We start from the raw sequence: 14,897 nt of genomic DNA on the forward strand, positions 1-14,897 counted from the left end.
CACAAACAAAATTTCTGCCATGTGTAATACATAAATATATGTTCATGAAGGAGCAAATCAGATGCCTCCCAGAATCGGGCCTGAATCTATTTTTAGCTAGCATCCATCTAGTCAACATTTGTAGCTCTGCAGATTTAAGTCTCGTATACTAGCAGTGTGGGTGGGAAGGGAGTGGTCTCCGCTTTAACTTTTATGAAGTTATATTTACTTTAATATAGTTTATGTACGGTGTTAAGAAACAGGCAGCAAAGTTCACTGAATTTACATAGCAACGCCAACCGAGGGATTTTTCTTGAAATGAGTACAAACGTATTTTGGGAAAACACAAATAAATTCTGAACAAGATTTTAAAAAATACGTAGACATAAAACCAAGTTATACACTAAAATACTTGTATATTGCGTTCTAAAATCAAAGATGATCAAGCAGATTTTAATAGATACTAAAATATAATTTGTTTATAATTCATCAATGCTAGTACAAAAATAATTTTAGAAACATTTCTTAAAACTATAATTCTCTAATCAAGTTGCAACGAATTTTAAAAACTTTGGATAAATAACGCGAAAGATCACGCGCCTGGATTAAATTTAGTCAATTACACCTCGTTTTAAGGCGCATTCAATTCACGCGCCCGGATTAAATTTAGTCAATTACACCTCGATTTTTAAGGCTCGTTCAATTCACGCGCCTGGATTTAATTTAGTCAATTACACCTCGTTTTTTTTTTAGGCTCGTTTAATTCACGCGCCTAGATAAAATTTAGTCAATTACACCTCGTTTTTTTAGGCGCTTTCAATTCACGCGCCTAAATTATATTTTTTCAGGCACGTGTATTTTTTTTAGTCAGTTTCATGAGACTGCACTGTTTGAAGCTGTCTCGGTATTATTTCAGGCGATAATTTTGCCAAAATAAAAATGAAATATTTAATTTTACGTCTTATTCATATTTTTTTCTAATTTCTTCTGAGTGATAAAATGTTTTTCTAATTGCACCTACGCCAAAGATGCGCACGCAATTTTTGTACGTGGCCACCACAATTTAGGTACCATTATTTTGGTGTCGTAATATTGACCTCAATGAATTTGTTCCTATTTTTAAATCAAAGAAATCTTGAAGAGTGATTGGTGGGGAGGTGTGTGGGGGGGGATATATTGACATCTTTCATTCTTACGGAGGGAGGGGTCGATTTCGACCTTCTACTGTCCCAGGGTTGTGGTTCTCACGGTGTCTACGCTAACACCAAATAGTGTCCTCCGGCAATACGGTGTCGGGTAGAAACGCAAGGCAGACGTCTTCCCATCCGGTTCATTCATAATCAACCCTCCCCTCGGGCAAAGCAGGTTGACGTTCACGACAAAAACTAGATTCATTCACGGTTCCCTTTTACGCGTTCATTCATGAGTCTAGACTCGTAGTATGCGTAGTAAGGTTCTGATTGGTCGTCTCTGGAAGTATGCTTGCGTGACACACCCGGCCGACTTGCCCGGAGCATGGGAAAACAGGTGAGGTCTGTTCATGCACAGGCGCCTGTTTTCTGCTTTTAGGTTGTATATACTCTGAGGCTTAAAGCACTCTCTTTTTTTTTTTCACCTGGCTCTTTGTTAGGTGATACTGATGAACACCGAGAGATGAGACTTAGGAGGTTTTTTATTCGCCTTGGCGAATATTCCATCTCCTTTCCCTCTATTAATACATTAAAAAAATGTAATTAAGTACTTTTATTTTTAACTGGTTGGCAACAACTTAAACAGTTACTTGCCATCGTTCAGTAGCGCCACCTGTGATCAAAAAAGAGAACTTCACCAAGATTTCAGTTAACTAAATATAAAATTAATTGCATAAAACTTATATAGCTCTCTTGTGAAAAGGTTAGACCCTGTGGATAGTAATTAATGTGCTGTTCAATGGCGTTGGAATTGAACTTTCAGTGCGTAAAATCGATAAATTAATCTATCAATAAATAAATTAATCGAAACACACTCATACTTTATTATCGTGTAAAAATCTATCCCAGCGTCACCTACCAACTGATCTGGGAATTGTAACTGAATAATAAAATTAATTAACTTTTTTGGACTATAAATGGCGCTCAGTTAGATTAAATGAAATACAATAAACAAGTGTACACAGGCGTTGCTACTGGTACTGTCAATGAATAATCCTGGTGAGGGGAACCGATGCGTTATTTTCTACAACTGTAGTTGTAAATCACTCCAAGGAACACATGCTCCAAGTCACTTTCTTTCCCCCTCCCTAACTTCAAGAGTTTTTCTCGTATTCTTCTCGAATCCCTCCTTCTCTTCTGTCCCTCCTGCCTGACTCTCCGTCAGACTTCTCTAGTTTCAGTAATGGTACTGCCCTTCCCTGCAGCGATCGGGCTTTTCCTCCACCAGCCATATGTTGTCACGCTCAAGCGAACGGCAGGTTAATACAAGTCGTCACCAGCTGCCGAGCGTGAGCTTTGGTCGTTAAGACACGTGGAAGGTAGCTCTTTGGTCTGTCTTAAGTTCTTGTCTCTTGTTTTGAAGACAAACTTTAGACATAAATGAGGCTGGGATCGTCGGAAAGGTTATAACTCTTTTAGAAGGTCTTCACCAAACTTTTATTAGAAAGATCAATTCAAAATTCGCGGAGAGTAATTCAGCACACGAGGGATCTCCCCCACAGTTCCCCTTTATCAGGAGGGGGTGCTGTAAATAAATTTTGATTAACTGTTAAGTTTTAAATGTAAGAAAAATATCTTGAATCTTGATTTTGTTTTAACTTTATAACGTTAGTGTTACTGTTAACATGTTTTGTATCTTCTTTGTGGAGAAACTTATTAAGTTTAGACAATACTGAATGTATGGAGTTATCCATTATCAGGTGGGTGTTAATTCAAGACTCGGGGGCTGCATCTTGTTCTTTTGGGAAAAGCAGTAGATGCACACTTAACTTCGCAACAGGCATTGTCAAAATTAAAAGTGTAGTCATGCTTACACACGCTTCAAAAACTCGTTTTACAAGCTTTCGAAGAAAAAATATGACAGCATGTTCCAAGTCACATTAATAACTGCTAAAATTAAATAAGAGCCTCGCTTATTTCGAAGAAATATTTAGGAGAAAATTTATATTATGCTCGCAGTTTAAGAAATAATTATAATAGACTCCGATGTATTTTAGATTGCACAAGAAAATACAATCTTCTGATTAGCGAGGTTGTAAGATTTGTATAATTTATGAGATTTAATAAAATTTTATAAGATTATTATTATTTTATTAAATCTGATGTAAGAGATTTTATGAAATTAGTGAGTCTCTCGAAGTTCCTCCATATATGGGCCTCAGTGACTCGACAAATTATTATTAAACAGAATAAATATGGTCTTTCAGTCGGGTTTATAGTTAGCTGAAGCAGAGGGCGTACTGTTTCTCCCAGTGAGTTATGTAGGGTTTTTCATCCCATACAACATGCAAATCAGTTTGTCTGTTTTGTTAGATAAAAAAAAAAAAAAAAACAACAAAAAACCTACAGAATTTTCTGAAGTAAACACATGCAGCTCTTAAAACTTTATCGTCGAGAGGGGATTCGAACCTGGGCTTTCTTCGCACGGTATGGAGGAGCAGTGATTTATAACCACTATGCTAGCTGCTAGAGGTCCCACAGATTGAGGTGGGAATGTTATCTTGGGCTCTTGGTTCTCTGTTGCATTACTTGGCCTCATTTGTACGTCGTAGAGTTTTCCACAAGGTTATTTCGATTTTTTGTTACTTTCCAAATCGACCTTTAGAACACACCTAGCTTACAGATCATACACGGGCATCCCTCTTGCCTTTGTGTAAATCAAAATGATCCAGCCGAACTACATGAACTAAAGAATATCTCTATAATACGCGAAAAAATGTCCATTGAAAAGTAGATTCTTTTAACTTTAAGAATATCGCTTGCCCACTTTTCCACAAAAATTTGAAAAAAGGTGATTTTTTTTTAATGCTTTAATCATACAAGAAGAATTTGAAAGTTCGTGGCTTGAATATGAACGGTTTATCTCAGGTGTTTGGTAACATGTTACTTTTTCAAAATAGTCCCCTTTGGAGTCAAACTTTTTGCACCGATGCTACAATGCATTAATTCCAACTGCGAAGAAAGTTTTCTCTTGGGCCTCCAGGAATACATCCATTTCAGCAATGACGTCACGGTCAGTGGGAAAATTGATGCCAGCCAAGCATTTTTTTTTTTTTTTTTTTCAAATTAGGAAACAGAGGTGAAAGTCCGATGGTGCTAGATCTGGTAAAAATGGGGAATGGTCCAAGATTTCAAAGCCACATCCATGCAGGGCAGCCATGGCAATGACAGACTTGTGAGTTGGCGGATTGTCCTGATGGAACAGAACTCCTTTGCTTAGTTTTCATCGGTGTTTGCCTTTAATGTTTTCATGCGAACGCTTCACGCAGTCTGCGTAATATGTCCCTGTGATTGTCTGTCCTTTCTGAAAGTAATCCATTAACAACACTCCATCAGCATCCCAAAAAAAAAACCGAAGCCAGTGCCTCGCCAGCAGAAGGAATCCATTGGCTTTCTTTGGAGAGTAGAAGAGCTGTGTTTTCACTGTTTGGACTGCTATTTTGTCTCTGGTTGAAAGTGATGGGTCTACGTCTCATCAATGGTCACAAACCTTGCAAGGAAATTTGCTGGATCTACTCGAAAACTATGCAAACGTTCACTTGACAAATCTTGCGCGTTTTTGATTTGTTGTCAACATCTTTGGGACCCATCTTGCTGACATTCTTTTCATAGCGAGAACCTCGGTTGTTATGCGGTACACGTTCAGATGAGATGTTCCAGTCGTTGGCAATGTACCGAACTGTCACTCGTTGATCATTCATCACCAGATCCTGCGCACCGTCAACAACTTCTGGAATGATGAACGTGTCAGTGTTCCACAGCGTGGATCATCTTCCAGGCCCTTTCTCCCTCGTTTAAATTATGTTGGAGGTAGTTGTTGGTATTGGACTTGAAGTTCTGTAGATCGTAATTTTCGAGAAATATGTTCCAGGGAAGTTTAGAAAGAACAAAAGTAGAAGGGATAAATGAGGGAGAAAAAGTTATTTTAGCGATTTTAAATTTGGATAGTGGAAGGTGTTCTACAAGTTATGCAATTGAGGGAACCTTCACAACTGTACTTGTTCACGTCTTCACTGAAGACGGTGAACATCTGTTCAGTATAACTATTATACTTGTGTGTTTCAATATAAGAGGCCCACAAGCTGTTGTGTTGTATCTTTAGTGACAGTTCCTGAAACTGGTATTTAAACTGTGAGCCAATGTTAGTAACCTGCTATAATTATAAATTGTAAATAACATACAATTTAAATAAATAAAAACGTTGACTGGTTGAGACGTTTTCGGACTGTTTAATATCTGTAGACAAGGTATGCAGCAGAAATTGAACGTCTCTGAGACAGAATGGGAGAGACTTATTAAGAGATGGGTCATTAATTATCCTGTTTGCCCTCATCTGAATGGAGTCTAGAGAAGTTTGAAGTGGACATTGTCTTATTATAGCCACCCAAATCCAAACTTATAAGCCCATATTTTATAACGTACATAAAATTGCGTGTGTTCTATGGTCGATGTGCCTGTTTTTCTGAGCGTAAAACTCAAGTAACCTTGAGGGAAAATTTTACAGTCCACTTCTGAGACTAACTTAGCTATGGAGTGAAAAACGCCCATAAAAGTTCGAACCCGAGCCTTTGCACTAGGTGTGGGGAGGGTGGTGCTTATAACCACTGTGGTACCCTTGCAGACAAGCTTTGGGGACACCACCCGGGTATAGGAACAGTATTCCATATAAGGTGGATTTGAGATTTGTACAGAGTGAGTAGTTGTTTAGAAGAAAAGTAACATCGAGAAAGAAAGCCAAGAAAAGTCAAAAGCCTCCGGTCAAGATATGTGATCTTATCTAGAAACACTCCTGTTTTGAGAAGGAGATTTAGATACAAGCCAGCTACGAAATGTTACATTTTTATCTTGAGAACAGCTTTAGCCCATCTACTGGAAACCCACGGTTTAGATGAGAGACGAGATTTTAGAGTGGAATGCGGAATAAAGGATTTAATTCCTACAAGTATAAGGTATAAGGTATGTTAGTGTCTAACGGCTCCTGGGATTTCTCCCATCTCCGCGGGTGTACATTGTATCAGGGCCAGAGATTTGAAGTGTGTGGGACAAAGATAATTTCACTGACACGATCTGACCAAACATTGGGATCAGAAGATTAAAAACACTAATCCAACCAAGAAAAAGAAGAGTAGAAATCTCGCAGATCATCCCGTTTTGCATTCAGGTGTAATGCGAAACAACATGAGGCTGAGAGAGAGAGAGAGAGAGAGAGAGAGAGAGAGAGAGAGAGAGAGAGAGAGAGAGAGAGAGAGAGAGAGAGAGAGACGCACCACTGAGTACTTAGAAGGGTTGTTTCTGAGAAAAAGATCAAGAATGGCTGTGTGGTTACGATTGTCTGGTATTCTGGTAGGTAAATGAACCTACCAGAATCTGTGCGAGGTCATTAGTAATTGCAAAAGCCTCAGCATCTGGACCAGCTAGGTCTGCGTGACTAGAAAACGGAAGCCAACTGAACTTGTGAATATTAAAGTCACCAAGGAAAATTTCCTAATTGTTAGGAAAGTTTGACTGGAGAAAGCGCAATTTGAAAGATAGGAAATCAAAGAGTTCCAAGCGATTAGTGGAGTTGGGTGAATAATAGAAGTAACAGATGAATTTGATAAAATGGGGGCAGTGAGATTTTAAATCAGAGAAGACTGAAAAGAGGAGATTCTAAATAAGTAGGTCTCTAATAGAGAATACCCGAGCCCGAGCGGACATATGCACAATTGTCGATAGAAATGTCCATTTCTATCGACAATCCACCTGTTCTAATCATTCACACAATGATTCCTTTCGCTTAGGTGTAACACCTTTTGAAGCGAAATGATTGATTGTGAATGATTAGAACAAGTGGATTGTCGATAGAAATGGACATTTCAGGCCCCGCGGCAAAGAAAAACAGATAAGAAGAAAAGAGAAGACTATCAGGGAATGCGGAAGACAGATTTAAGATCAAACCCATTCTAGAACTAGTTCGGAAAGGGATTCACTGTTAAATGAAAATACTAAATGGAACGACAAATATCACCAAGATGAAGGAGAGGATTATTTTTAAGGGGAATTATTAAGGGGTACTGCTCTGCTTGTGAACATTGTAGAATATAGTGGTTTTTCAGATTTGTTTTGTTCTTATGAGTTTGATAATCATTTTGATAATGTTTTGGTTTACTCTCCCATTTATGTGTCGATTTAGTCGACAGTGATGGGCGACTTCCTCCGATGTTAGTATACTTTCCAAGAAGGATTTTCCATCGATGTCGCTGGCTGGTCTGCAACATTAACGGTACACACAACAGCAGATGTTTACCAAATTACTCTGTACTTGTTTTCGCTATCCGAGCAAACATACTGAAGATGTACAAGATCAGTATCTTTAAAACAAGCTTACTTCCTGCGTTTAAGGTCTCAATTCCTTACAGTTTCTCCCTCCCCCCCTCCCCTTTTGAAATGCATGTCTGCACAACCTGTTCTGACAACCAGATGTAAACACGAATCCATAAATTAGCTCTACCTTCAAAAGAAAAATAAATTAAAATTAAGAGACAAAAAGAAAACAAAAAACTTCATTCTAACCTGTTAAGAAGAGATTGAGCAAAAATATACTTAGGCCCAGTCGACTGGATTTTCTTGTTCAACCAGTTTTTTTGAAGTCTCCGGATGTTGATAGCGAATATTAATTATAATCTGTCGACTGGTGATACCACCAAGGCCTTTCTGACTTGATCTTATTGTTCTTGTCAAACTGCCTCGTCTCTGCCTTTTTATATTCGAAGATTGCTGACGCCAGTGGGTTTTTATGGATTCTATTCGCCTGTCTGTGGGATTGTTTTACACTCTTTTCTGTATATTTATTTCTCCTCTCTTTCACATTAGCTTTATTAAACCATATATTTGCATCTTTATCTACTATCAGTATACAAAGAATAAAATAAGCAGCATGTTGCAATTGAACACTATCCTTTATTGCTGGATATCACAGCAAAATTTTGACTGTTTTTACTTTGTTATTACGTTACTCATGAATTATTAACAAAAATACGGTGCTGTTTCTTGCATTCTCTCTGTCTCTATATTGTGAACTTCTCTGACTGTGGTTGTCCAAGAGTGTAAATAAAAAAAAAATATTTATGTACTATACAATTAGGTAACGTTTTGGACCTTGCTGGAACCCATCATCAGACCATACTTGGCTGTATGGTCAAGGCTTATGTTCAACTTAGAGGCTTATTATTAAAGAATAGGCTTATGTTAATAGGCTTATGTTCACTTCAGAGAATAATATCATTATGAAAAGCTCTATTTAAGTTGCTATCTTTTTAAATTCTATAGCTTCATCTGAAAAGTGAATCCGCTATATATTTAAAAAAATCAAGCTCTTTTTATAGCTATCCACATGTAATTGTTAAAAACACTTTTTTTCTGCTTCTTTATAAAAAAGAGCTTTCAACATGCAATTGTTAAAAGCACTTTTAGCTTTCAAGATACAATTGTTAAAAATGTTAAAAAGGCTTTTAGATTTCAAATTTGATTGTTAAAAAAAAAACATTTTTCCTTTCAAAGTGCGATTGTTAAAAAGTACACATTTAGCTTTAAACATGTGATTGTTAAAAAAATGTTCCCAACATGTCATTGTTAAAAAAAAAACTGCTCAACATGAGATTGTCAAAAAAACTGTTTTAAAATGCGATTGTTAAAAAAGCTCAACATGTGATTGTTAAAAAAAACTGCTCAACATGCGATTATTAAAAAACCGTTCAACTGTTCAGTTATTTTTTTTTTTCAGCTTTCAGTATATGATTAAAAGCTGAAATTGTAGAAATGTAAAATTTGGCGAAAAAAAAAAAAAAATACAGAAACTAGTGTCCTTATTTTGCACAAAAGCATACATCAATTGAAATGTATTTATGATAATATTAATAATGGGTCAAAATTAGTATTTACGCAGTTATTTGATTTTTTTTTTGTTTAATATTTCTCGATTATAATACGTACACGTTAATTTCTAAACCCTGAAGGTCCATTTTTAGCCACAATTTTAATGGTCATTCACCTAAATCTGGTATACATCAGTCACAAGAGTTGTAGAGACCAAGTGGTACACCAAAATACCCCTCTTTCTTCTCTCCCGTACTTCACCTTCCCTCCCATCTTTCCTTCTCCCCTACATATCTTTTTACGTGGTAACCATAATAGACTCCACGGCCTCTCATTTGCTTTGTGAATGTAAGATGCTCAGTGATAAATTACTGTGTGGAAAAACTCCACTGACTTTATATGGACACAAGTAATGGCGTAGTTACTCCTGGTTTAATGGCGCCTGCTTGTCTGCCTCTCCAGTGCCTTGTCGACGAATGGCGAGTGCCGATAACAACTACAGTAAGGGAGCCAAGTGGTAGATTGAAGACTTGTCAGCAGCGATTTTGATTCTAAACCCTAAGATTTGTTCACTGAATGCCTTGTTTATTTTTCTACACACTGCCCGCATAAATCAGTCAACACTTCTACCCGCCCTTTTGCCTAAACTACATAGGGTTGGTAAAGAGAATTTGTGATTTTTAAAATGTGCATCTAGGGATAAGATCGAGAAATGGATTTTAAAAAATAAAGATAAGATCGTTTAAAGTTTTAAATAAATAAATTTTTTAAAGCCAAAAAAAATTATAAGATGCAGTTTTGGCTGCTTTTGTAGAGCTCTTCAGAGTCAGAAATGTATTAAGATTTAACATCTTTCACTACATTGCTTTGGCACCAAATGGTAAACATTGATAAAAAGAAAATGAAAAAAGAAGTTCATGTAGTATGCACCAGATGGCGTAACCGATAGTCATGATACCTAAAGGAAATGGTTTCATTACGACAGAATGCGTGCTGTCACGTAATGAGGACAAAACCGGATATATTTCTTTTAAAGTTGCTATCAGCTCAGCAAAATAGATAAAGGGGCGGGCAGAGGGAGGGGTGCTAGTGATTTTGAAAATGCGGAAATATCGACGGATGTTTTGTCCTCTTTTGTCAGTGGCTACTGCAATGTAAACATTTTTAAATACCCCCCCACCAATTAAAGCCGAAAATGATGCTTTGCTATGTGGCAAGAGTCTGATGACTCGGGAGACAGCAAACTAATTCTGTAGTATCTTACTATGCCCATAACGGCTCAATTAATAGTGGGTAGAGCGCAGATCCGTGTTGCCACTTGCCCTTGATAGATGGAGTTTTAGTCTTACAATCAGGTGGGTAGACTAGTCGATCTTGACCTGCATTGTATTACACGCCTCAGTTTTACTTCAGAACACCTCCTAAGCATACCGGGAATACTTCTCTCTGTTTGGGTGGATGGTTAGACGTTGGGCAAGTGCGACTTTTGTCTGACTCTGACACATAGTTTGTCAGTGACTGTACGTGGACTTCCCTATAGAATTGAATGGATTTGTCCAGTCGAGATATCATTTTTTATATTCGTTCAACCGCTTGTATTCAATGAGAAGGGTACGAGTGATCAGAATGAAGTTTATCCAAGTGAGGCTGATACAGGCAAACCACTATTTTTTTTGATTTAACTTTTATTCCTAATTTTGAATAAAGTAAACTTTCGGGCAGCGTGTTGTTCCCTTCAGGGCCTTATATATCTCATTAGTCCCTTCCCCATCCTCCAAGATGCCAAATATAAAAGACGATATGAGTGATAATAATGCGTAAAATTACTTTTGATTTTAATGTATTGATCTACATACAAGAAAACATAATAACCAAGTTTTATTACGGGACTTCAAAGGAAAATATGAACTTAAGGAACAAATCGATCAGTTATGCAAATTAGCATGTAAGTTTGTATGATATAAGGAACCGGAGGCAAAACAGCGTAACTCATAGTGATGCTCTTTTAAACAATGCATTACTCTTGTCCGAAGAATGGTAAAGTCCTTTCTCAGTTCAATCCTTGAGGACATTGCTGTCGAAGTTCTAATAGACTGATTGATTGTGTTACTAATAAAACAACGAATTATCCTCATCTTCACCCTTAGTATAGTGCAGTACAAGGAAGGCTTCCAGACTTTTACAAATACCTAAGACATCTGTACTCAAAGCAATGACCAAGATCCCAAAATTGCGCACTTAAATTTAACACAGTTAATGACTTGTTGCCCTTCAAGCAGGCCGAATTTTGCACACCTGTGTATCGCCCAACTGGAATATGACCAACGATGACTTGATTGTGTTTTATGGTCTGACAAAGTCCACCTTTATCTTTACTGTTGTCATTACGGGCTTCACCGGAGGACTGTTGGACCAGGTGATACTTTAATTGCATGGGATGTGCCATATGTTCACCACTTACTGCATTAAGAGACCATTTTGATGGAAGAAACACCGGTAAAGTTTTTGAAACAAAGTGGACATTTCGCAGTCCAGATTTGAACCCTGCTGATTACTGGTTGTGGGGGGTTATTTAAAAGGTTCCATTACAAATATGAGACAAAAGATGCCACACTGCTAAACAGTTTTAATGCAGTATTGTCAGCTTTGGACAGTCCTTGAACGTGAGTGGATAAGTTGAGAGAACGTAAAACTATAGAGCTTTATTAAGATAAATCTTAAATTGGTTAACAAAAATAGAAGTAATCTTCATTGTTCTTGAAGACATTTTCTTATCAAAGATACACATTCTACATTCGTAGACTGGATCCATTCTCAATGAATCTGTAAGAATTAAAAATGAACTGTATTTAAAACCCTTCAGCTATATTCATTATAAAATTAAGATAAACAATATTAAGATTATAAAAGAAAAAGATTTAAACAATTTCTTGCCTGTTCTGAAAAAAATATTAAACGGATTACAAAATGGGCGAATACATTTGATATTTCACTGTTGCTTGGCAATGGCGCAGTGGTGGCTCCATCTAGCGGATACAAGAAAATATAGAAGTTTATAAATAATTTTCAAAAAGATCGCATTCGTCTATTTTAATATACATAATACATGGTTATGAATATTTTTTCAACTAAAAAAAATTTAGACCAGGCCCGGATAATTTCTCACTTGACCAAAATAAATTGTTCGTTTGATTTAAATGTTTTAAATTTTCTTTCTTACATTATTTCCTAAAAAAACTCTCAAAGCATATTCAAGTCCAATGTTACCAAGATTCCTTTCGGTTTCAGACTCCAACTTGATCTTCTATAGGTTTTCAACAAGCTCTACTAATTAACTTAAAAAGTATAATTGCTATCTAATTAAGGTCGCATTAGAAACGGACTGCTACTCTCTTGCTGGGAGAGAGAAAAAAATTGAATTTGCGGTAAAACAGAAAGATCATTGAGGTCTGGGTTACTCAACAATGTCAAACACAAGTTTAGAACAAAGTCTTAGCTGGCTGGGTGGGCGGGAGGTTACGTCTATGGCCTTATTCTACCAAGTTGTACCTGTAACTACGGTAACTTTGAACAGCTCCGGCATGCTTTGGTGTAGCCCGCCTGTTGACACGGCAGATTTCAGATCGTCAAGAACTTGAGTAAACTGTGACACACCCCGTGGTACTGCCTGGTGGGTCTCCTAGTCACCTGATGAGGAAATGCTAAAGGTGGTGTGTATGAGGGGAGAAAAGGTGATAGTCACGTGCCGTGAATTGTTTTCTTTCAAGAGTTTGTTACCATCCTTCTGTCGACAAACACCCTCCTCCTCAGTTCTTTTTTCTTTTCTTTTTTTTACATTTTTTGCTCCGAAACTGTTCAATGTTACTTGTACATTCGAGAAATACACAGCAGGGCCCTCTAGCTATATGCGAAGCCCCCTGTAGGGATGGCGTGAGTCGAGGCTTGTGACCCGGCTTGTCAAGTTCACGGCTTAGTTGAGATTTACGTCCGTGATTTATGCCTACCAGTTAAATGTGTTGGTGCCCCCAGAGTTGACCGGTTCTCCTAGTGTCGATTAATATATTGGATATGTTCTAAAGGGCACGATACCAATGGAAGGGATTCGGATCGTATGAGATTTCTAGAAAAGTATGTTTGAAGTTCAGATTTAAAGTCATCTTCTTCAGGAATTTTTAAGGAATGAAAGACCATCTGTAAGTTCAAGTTCATCTGAAAGAAATTTGAAAGATTCCCATCTGGAAGATTTAATGAGACATTTTAATTTATTGTTATTATATATATATTTTTTATGTTCTTTTCTGTTGTGGGTTAACTCCTAGCCGTTTGCTAGGGGGTGGGGGATTCGGGATTTAATCCCCTTAATTGTCAGCTTTTTAAATAGGCTACCAATCTACAAAAACTTTTGGGCAACACAGATCTTGGCTACTCGCTGGAGTGTGTCATAACTTCAATGCTTATCTCCAAAATCACTTCACCTCATTTATGACTTTGACTATGCCTAACTAACTGTATATTAGATCGGGATCGATATTTTTTATCTTAATTTTTTATTCGCAAGCTATAATTTAGCCCATTTTAGTGAGAAAATAATTAACTGTCCACGATGTAAAAAATAAAAATTATATTTAGTAAATTCATTAATAAAAATAAATATTATTTAGAAATAAAAAGAGAAAAAAGAAATGTAAGAACTCGAGAAGGTTGCACAAAGTTTTTTTAACTATTGAACTTTTTGCGCATTGGTGTAGAGCCAACATCGTAGATAGCTTCTGATTGGGTGCTGGCCCTTGAAGAGGAGTAGGTAATATTTTGACGGGTTTATGGAGAGCTTGTTTATAGCACGAAGCGGTTGGGATCATTGAGGGACTGTTGTTGTTTTAAGGTTTTATGCATATTAGCAACTTAGGCTATATTGCTATAGATAACATGTCTGCAATTACGTGCGTTCTGTGGTCGATTTGCTGTTTGCTGAACGAAAAACCTAAATTTCCTGGATAAAACCATGCTACCCTCGTCTGAGACCGACTGACACAGCCACTTTGTGAAAAAATCCATAAAAATTCCTCTCGTCATTGATGGGATTTGAACTCAGGTCTTTTCCACCAGGTATGGGGAGGAAACGTGTGATGAGGTGATTATATAAGCTGTGCTAGCCACGAGGGCTACCCTGTTGGACACAGCCCTCTTAAATTTCTTCCAGAAAAATTTTTAAAAAAGTGGGATACTCTCTGGTCTAGCACTGTAATGATTTCTCAGTGAGTAATCCTGTATCCATGTTAAATATTAAATATTTCAGTGTGCCCAAGTTTAGTCCAGTAAATCTTTTACGCTTAGCTGAATTTTCTGGGGTGCTACTATGGAATTTAAATTGTTAGTTAATTTAAATTGTTAGTTAAAGCAGAGGCGAAGAAGTTGGCCAATGCATCGATAATAGTTAGTGTTCCTGTGAAAAGGTCGCCTTGATTAGGTTCGAAGGAGTGGACAGTTCGCTTTGGAGTTGATTTACACTTATATAAAGTTCCATGTTGGTGGTTTAGTGACTCCTCTAGCGAGATACATGCACAGATTGTTTTGCATTTGGAGCACGTATCGAGTACTTAGATTTATAATACATGCAGCATGTCCTGAATATATCGCGACGTAGACTCGAAGAAGTGCTGGTAACCAGTGCCAACTACAGTTCATCCAATAGTTTTGGATATTTCATAGTACTAGATCAAGGCAGCCTTATCTGAGATACTTGGCCCCATAGTGTGGTCCCAACGATCAATCCCCTTTGTGGTCGATTAAGTCACGTCTCTTGTCCATTCTACTAGTAAACTGAATGCTGAAATGCTAGGCTGTGCCCTAATATAAAGACAGTGTACTATCTCA

General features: G+C 37.3%; 1 protein-coding gene across 5 annotated transcripts in view; it reads left to right on the top strand.

Annotated features, from left to right (window-relative positions):
* The window catches only part of pnt (ETS transcription factor pointed), a 103,019-nt gene that overhangs the window by 68,270 nt on the left and 19,852 nt on the right, over positions 1–14,897 (top strand). The window lies entirely within an intron of this gene.

Source organism: Mastigoproctus giganteus, chromosome 9, assembly GCF_048544385.1.
Source record: "Mastigoproctus giganteus isolate SK-2022 chromosome 9, ASM4854438v1, whole genome shotgun sequence".
Taxonomy (NCBI): Eukaryota; Metazoa; Arthropoda; class Arachnida; order Uropygi; family Thelyphonidae; genus Mastigoproctus; species Mastigoproctus giganteus.